Source organism: Cervus canadensis, chromosome 20, assembly GCF_019320065.1.
Source record: "Cervus canadensis isolate Bull #8, Minnesota chromosome 20, ASM1932006v1, whole genome shotgun sequence".
NCBI classification, from domain to species: Eukaryota; Metazoa; Chordata; class Mammalia; order Artiodactyla; family Cervidae; genus Cervus; species Cervus canadensis.
Window position 1 is genome coordinate 9,149,618 of NC_057405.1, and position 7,957 is coordinate 9,157,574.

The window sequence follows — 7,957 nt, forward strand, 5'->3', positions numbered from 1 at the left end:
AAATATTAATAACCTCAGATATGTAGATACCACCACCCTTATGGCAGAAAGGGAAGAGCAACTAAGGAGGCTTGTGATGAAAGTGAAAGAGGAGAATGAAAAAGCTGGTTTAAAACATTAAAAAACTAAGATCGTGGCAGCCGGTCCTATCATTTCATGGCAGATAGATGGGGGAAAATGGGAACAATGACAGACTCTATTTTCCTGGTCTCCAAAATCACTGTGGACAGTGACTACAGCCATGAAATTAAAAGAGGCTTGCTCCTTGGAAGAAAAGCTATGACAAATTTGGAGAGCATATTAAAAAGCAGAGAGATTACTTTGCCAACAAAAGTGTGTTTAGTCAAAGCTATGGTTTTTCCTCTAGTCATGTATGGATGTGAGAGTTCGACCATAAAGAAGTCTGAGCACCAAAGAATTGATGCTTTCGAATTGTGGTGTTGGAGAAGACCCTTGAGAGTCCCTTGGACTACAAGGAGATCAAACCAGTCAATCCTAAAAGAAATCAATCCTAATAGTCATTGGAAGGAACGATGCTGAAGTTCCAATACTTTGGCCACCTGCTGTGAAGAGCTGATTCTTTAGAAAAGACCCTGCTGCTGGGAAAGATTAAAGGCAGGAGGAGAAGGGGCTGACAGGACAAGATGGTTGGATGGCATCACTGACTCAATGGACATGAGTTGGAGGAAACTCCAGGAGATGGTGAAGGACAGGAAAGCCTTATGTGCTGCCGTCCATGGGGTTGCAAAGAGTCGGACACGACTGAGTGACTGAACAATAATTCATCCAACATTCTCAGTTGGCTCTTATTTCATAATTAAGAAAACATAGGTACCGAAGTTGCCCTTGTCCCACAGTTGAGTAGAGACAGAGCTGAACAAACTCTGTCATTCAATTTTAGTGGTATTATTTCCCTACACCCAGCCTTTCTCCTACATGCACCAGGCTCCGCACTCAGAGTACACTTCTCTAACTTCTGCTACTGTGTTTTGAAAGAAGTTTCATACCTGTGTGTCTCTTACCATAAGCACCTTGAGGGTAGAAAATATCTTTGGTTTCAATTCTGCGGCAAAAACCACTAAATATTGTAAAGTAATTAGCCTCCAACTAATAACAATAATTGGGGGAAAAATAGAATAAATCTCTAAAAAATATATAATGTAGAAAACAGAACATAATAAAATAGAAGTTAAAAAATACAGTCATTGATTCAATGCTAAGTTTAATAAAATGCAGCATTTCCTGGAGCTTTGAAAACTGGCCTTAATTAGTATCTTTTCCACCATTACAGTCCCAGTGCTTGACATAGAGTAGGCGTGAATTAGATGTCTGTTGAACTGAAGATAGATTCGTATGAAGCTCTGCATATACAAAACATGGTATTCACACAAGGTTTGTGTTGATAAACATTTCCTATGTTTTTCTATTCCTCTTGGGCTTCTTGTAAGAAGATTGTAAATGCATTCCATATTTGATTGTTTTAGGCAAATAATATTGGCATATGTAATTTCATTTTATTCATTAACTAAGATATTAAAAATAAAACTGTAGCTCTATTCCATATGTTACTTTTAATGAACTTTTTATACAAAGTCAATTTTAGGGAAGTTCTATAAAGCAAACAGAAGCAATACACAAAAACTCCACTCCTTCCATAAAAGTAAGGCTATTGTATTGATTTAACATATTAGTGGGAGAGATTCTAGAAGTGTCCTAGTTAAACAGACTTTTAATCCGTCATTTACTTTAACAGTATAATGCTTGAGAGAGTGATAGTTTCTGGGTTATTTGCATAATCCCTGTGCTCCTTCCACCAAACATTTTGCTAAATTTAACACAGCTATTAAAATAGCATGGACCACAAATTTTTTAAAAGTAAATATTGACATGCATATCAATCAGTATTAAGATTTAGAAGACCATGAGTTGACTATTAACCTCATTTCTCCATTAATCATAATCCCTCCTAGATCACTAAACCTTAGGGACAGTAAAATTAATTCTTACTATTTATGACAAAGCCCCACAAATATCTTTTTGAATATTTAGTAGCTGGCTACAGTATGAGGATTGGGTTGGATAAGCAGTTACACTAGAAAACTACATGCTGGAGAAGCCCTACAAATCTTGAAGAGATTGTTTAGAGTCAGAGTACATACATTCTTAGATGTATTTCATCCTTTTTCCATTTCCTCAAACCTCCACTACTTTCTCCTCCATCCAAAAGATGTGTGATCTTGCTCCTTGCTTAACTAAAAGTAGAAGCTTTTGAAGATGATTCCGGTGAGCCATGCCCTTATAGAATCACCTTTCCTTTGATATGGGTAAGATCTATAATTTACCTCTAAAAGAAGGCAAAGTTAATGGATTATCATTCCTGTGATTATTAAATGGCAAAGGTGAAGAGCTTTTGAGGAGGATAATTTGAGATCGCTAATCAGTTGAGTTTAAGTTAATCGAACAGTAGATAATCCTTGGTGGACCTACCTAATCACTTGAGACCTTTAAAATAAAGTCCAGAGGTTAAAGACAGAAGACAGAGAGATTCTCTTGCTGGCCTAAAGAAGCAAACCACCATGAGTGTAGAGCTTCAAGGAAATGAAATTCCCCAATGACCACAGGAGCTGGGAAGAGGGCTCTGAACTTTACATGAGTCTTCAGCACCAGTTGACACCTCAATTACAGCAAGTGAGACCCTGAGCAGAGAAGCAGATTAAGCCATGTCAGGTATCCTAACTCATGGAAACCGAGATAATAAAATGTATGTTGTCTTAAACTGCTAAATTTGTGATAATTTGTTACAAGGCAATAGAAAATTAATACCTGATCAAAGGAAAATAAGCCCAGTCTTCCAACACCACACTCTTACTTGTATCATATGCTCAGAAGTTCTGTCAACCCTTCTTTTAACTATGAGTAATCTTCTAAAATCTATTTCCTCTTGTTTGCTCAAAGGCATTCCTCTGACAATGTTCCCCTTTCACTTCTACGTCATTAAATCTACCCTCTCCTAGTGAATGATTCCCATCACCAAACAGGATCCATTTTCTTCCAACTTCCAAAAGCATGCTCCCTCTGTATTATTCTTTCCAAATATATAATCCCAGTCTAGCCATGAGAAACCATAACAGACTCACTCTAAATGAGGAGCATTCTGAAAAATAACCAGAACTCCACAAAACGATCAAGGTCATGAAACAAAGGAAGATTGAGAAACTGTCATAGACCAGGGAAGACTAAGACAACATAGATATGAAATGAAAATGGTATCTAGTGCCCATCAGCAGACGAATGGATAAGGAAGCTGTGGTACATGTACACCATGGAATATTACTCAGCCATTAAAAAGAATTCATTTGAATCAGTTCTAATGAGATGGATGAAACTGGAGCCCATTATACAGAGTGAAGTAGGCCAGAAAGATAAAGACCAATACAGTATACTAACGCATATATATGGAATTTAGAAAGATAATGATAACCCTATATGCAAAACAGAAGAAGAGACACAGATGTACAGAACAGACTTTTGGACTCTGTGGGAGAAGGCGAGGGTGGGATGTTTCGAGAGAACAGCATCGAAACATGTATATTATCAAGGGTGAAACAGATCACCAGCCCAGGCTGGATGCATGAGACAAGTGCTCGGGCCTGGTGCACTGGGAAGACCCAGAGGGATCGGGTGGAGAGGGAGGTGGGAGGGGGGATCGGGATGGGGAATACATGTAAATCCATGGCTGATTCATGTCAATGTATGGCAAAAACCACTACAATATTGTAAAGTAATTAGCCTCCAACTAATAAAAATAAATGGAAAAAAAAAAGAAAATGGTATCTAGGGTGGATCCTGGAACAGTAGAAGACATTAAGGAAACAACTGCTGAAATCTGAATAAAGTCAGAAGCAACCCACGTTAGTTCCTGGCTTTGATGCATATACCATGGTGATTCCTCACCTTCTTGACATCTTTGCTCAAATATTATCTTCCCAATGAAGCCTCTTTTGACCATTTTACTGTAGATTATGTCCCCCCCCCCCATTTCCATTTAACATACATAGAGTGTGCTTACTTCTGGATGATGAGGAATGAAATTAATGTGATATGTCCATGTCGAAGGAGTTCACAAACTTGAAAGAATCATTTCTTCACAAGTTATCAGCTGTTCCTGATTGCCCAGTGTCCCTTAACCCCACTGATAACAATTCTGCCCTTTATATTTGAAGAACCACTCTGTGTCCCTCATAGGATTATTAATCTATTTTGGAGTTGGACATGGGGTATCAACTGGCAAATGAGTCTCCTCCCTTTGCTAAGTGATAGCTCCAGGGCTAGGCATGTGAACCAAGCTCAGCTGAGCTCTAGTAATACAGGCGGGGAACATTTCATAGATGTATTTTGTCTGACATGGAAAGTTTCTGTCTGAGCATAAAGGTAACACATGGAAGAAAACAGAAGCAACAGGTAAAGAAATGAAGCCTTGAGAGTGTGTTTTGAACCCTCAAGTTCTACCCTGAACCTTGCCTGCCTTTTGGCTCCACTCCATTAGCCAGTAAATCTTTTTTATCAAGTTAATTTTAGTTAGGTTTATTTCTTGGAACAGAAAGAGTCCTGATTAATATAACTGCATATAGTCACATAAGTCTCAAAATAGAGGTTGATATGAAGAAGGCCTGGGCTTCCCAGGTGCCACTGGTGGTAAAGAACCCACCTGCCATTGCGGGAGACTTAAGAGGCCCGGGTTTGATCCCTGATTTGGGAAGATCCCCTGGAGGCGGACATGGCAACCCATTCAGTACTCTTCCCTGGAGAATCCTATGGACAGAGGAGCCTGACTGACTACAGTCCATCGGGTAGCAAAGAGTCGGACAGGACTAAAGTGACTTAGCACTCATGTACGCATGAAGAAGGCATTAGGAAGAGGAAGTTCAGTCCCTTCTGAAGGGTCACAGAAACATTCACAGAGGAGTCACTGAAGTTTCAAAGTCTCAGGGCTCAACATACAGGCAAACAGAGTTCTCACTATGTGCCAAGCACTATTTTAAGTACATTGCATATATTATGAAACAGATTCTAGTATTTTCACCAGTTTTGAGATAGAAAGCAATACCTTGCCCAAGTTTACATCAGCTGTAAATTCCACAGTATGCTTTTTTTTTTTTCATTCCAGGAAAACAAGTTTAATGATACATAGGTCTTGAAATTTTTGCCATGTGTTCTGAGAACTCAAACTAATACACAGTTTATTCATTGTGGATTGGATTTCTTTATGTGTGTGTCCTAAGTCGCTTCAGTTGTTTCTAACTCCTTGAGACTATAGCCCGCCAGGCTCCTCCGTCCATGAGATTCTCCAGGCAGGAACACGAGTAGGTTTCCATTTCCTTCTCCAGGAGATCTTCCCGACCCAGAGATTGAATCCCTGTCTCTTGTGTCTCCTGGCTTGGCAGGCGGGTTCTTTACTAGCACCTCCTGGGAAGCCCGGGTTTCCTTATAAAGGGGTACAATTTGGGGCCTGAAATCATCTAACTTTGGTGTAATTAAGATGAACAATATACCAGAGAGCAATGGGTAAAATAGAAATGTGGCTTGAGAAAATTAACTATAAACTTTTATAAGACTGTAAGTCTACTATCTATGGGCTGCTAATGCCTGAGTGGAACTATTATTGCTGAGTACATACAATAACCTCAGATATGCAGATGACACCACTCTCTGGCAGAAAGTAAAGAGGAACTAAAAAGCCTTTTTTTGAAGGTGAAAGAGAGGAGAGTGAAAAAGCTGGCTTAAAACTCAACATTCAAAAAACTAAGATCTTGGCATCCCATCCCATCACTTCATGGCATATAGATGGAGAAACGATGGAAACAGTGACAGACTCCATTTTCTTGAGCTCCAAAATCACTGTGGGTGGTGACTGCAGCCATGAAATTAAAAGACCTTTACTCCTTGGAAGAAAAGCTATGACAAACCTAGACAGCATATTGAAAAGCAGAGACATTACTCTGCTGACAGAGGTCCCTGTAGTCAAAGCTATGTTTTTCCAGTAGTCATGTATGGATATGAGAGTTGGACCATAAAGAAGGCTGAGCACCAAAGAACTGATGCTCGAACTATAGTTGTGGAGAAGACTCTTGAGAGCCCCTTGGATTGCAAGGAGATTAAACTAGTCAATCCTAAAGGAGATCAATCCTGAATATTCATTGGAAGGACTGATGCTGAAGCTGAAGCTCCAATTCTTTGGCCACCTGATGTGAAGAGCCGATTCATTGGAAAAGACCCTGATGCTGGGAAATATAGAAGACTGGAGAAGGGGATGACAGAAGATGAGATGGTTGAATGGCATCACCGACTCAAAGGACAGGAGCTTGAGCATGCTCCGGGAGATGGTGAAGGACAGGCAAGCCTAACGTGCTGCAGTCTATGGAATCACAAAGAGTCAGACATGACTGAGCAACTGCACAACAAAACATACAATTTTGTACAGTTTCTTATGAGAATCAAGGATTTCCCCTACTGTGGCTGAACCATGGAATCAGATTGTACTCATGACAACTGCTTGGATTGCAGGCTTTCTATCCATGAATGCAATTTAGTCAAGCAAAGGAAAATAAACTGAGACACAGTAGTGTGATATTTTCAAATGCCTTATGTCTGACTAGTAGTAGGGTATTTTACAACTTTAATTTCTATGGAGAAAAGTGAGTATTTCTGCAGATGTCTTTTGGTCTTATAAAAGCTGACAGTTTTGAGAGAGCTTCAGATTTATTTGCTCACAGAATCTAGTAAAATCTAATACCGATTGATATAGTTTTTTTTTTTTTCCCTATGTGCTACAGCTTCTTAAACTTTTTCTCTCCTAAATAGCCCTTATAAAATATTCATTTTATTTAAATAATATCTGCTTTTCTGCAGACGTGATTATAATGCCATGTAGACTGATTTCAGTCATCTCTATCATTAATGAAACTCCCAAAACTTTTCTCTAATTAAGATATCTCTCTTTAATTGACAGTGTTCTTTTGTTTCTTAGCATTATGGCATCATATATTATTATAAAAGCTGAGAAAATACTGATTTTCTTTAATGATACCCCGCAACACTTCAGTCTTTTTGAATTTTTAACTTTTGTAGGCATAAATCCAAGAATTCATAAGCTGAAATAATTCTTCTTTATTGTGCACAGATTTCCAAGAACTCCAGAAAATGTGTTTTTATTCACCATTTAGAAGCCTCATGCCTTCTTAATGATAATTACTGTGCTCTAGGAAATAAAATATTTTCTACTCTGAATATGAGAAATGTATTTTACCTAACTAGCTTCAAGTGAGCTAACAATTCATTAGTGGCACTAACACTTTAAAAAAAAATAGTAAGCACTTTGGAAATAAGCTTAAATGTATTTTCAAACTTTAAAAATTTTATCTTTTTATACTTTACTTTCTTTCTCTATCTCTTCCTTGCTTTATGCTTTTTCCCCTTCTTTTCCCTCCCTCTCTTCCTAGTTTCCCTCTTTTCCTTTCTTTTAAAAAAAAAAAAAGCTTAGTGTGCAAACGACATTTCTACAGATCAGATTTTTTTTTTTTTTTTTTTTTTTTTAGATCAGATTTTTTTATAGGCAGAACTATCAGAATCCAAAGTGGACATCATCAGAACTACAATGAGGTACTACCTCCTACTGGTCAGAATGGCCATCATTAAGATGTCTACAAATAAAAATCCTGGGGAGAGTATACATAAAAGGGAACCCTCCTACACTGATGCTGGGAATGTAAGTTGGTACAGGCACTATGGAAAGCAGTATGGAGGTTCCTCAAAAGACTAAAACTAGAGTTGCCATATGATCCAGCAGTACCACTCCTGCACATATATCTGGACAAAACTATAATTTAAAAAAAAATGAAATAGGGTTCATAGTGGCACTATTCACAATAGCCAAGACACAAGCAACATTAATGTCCCC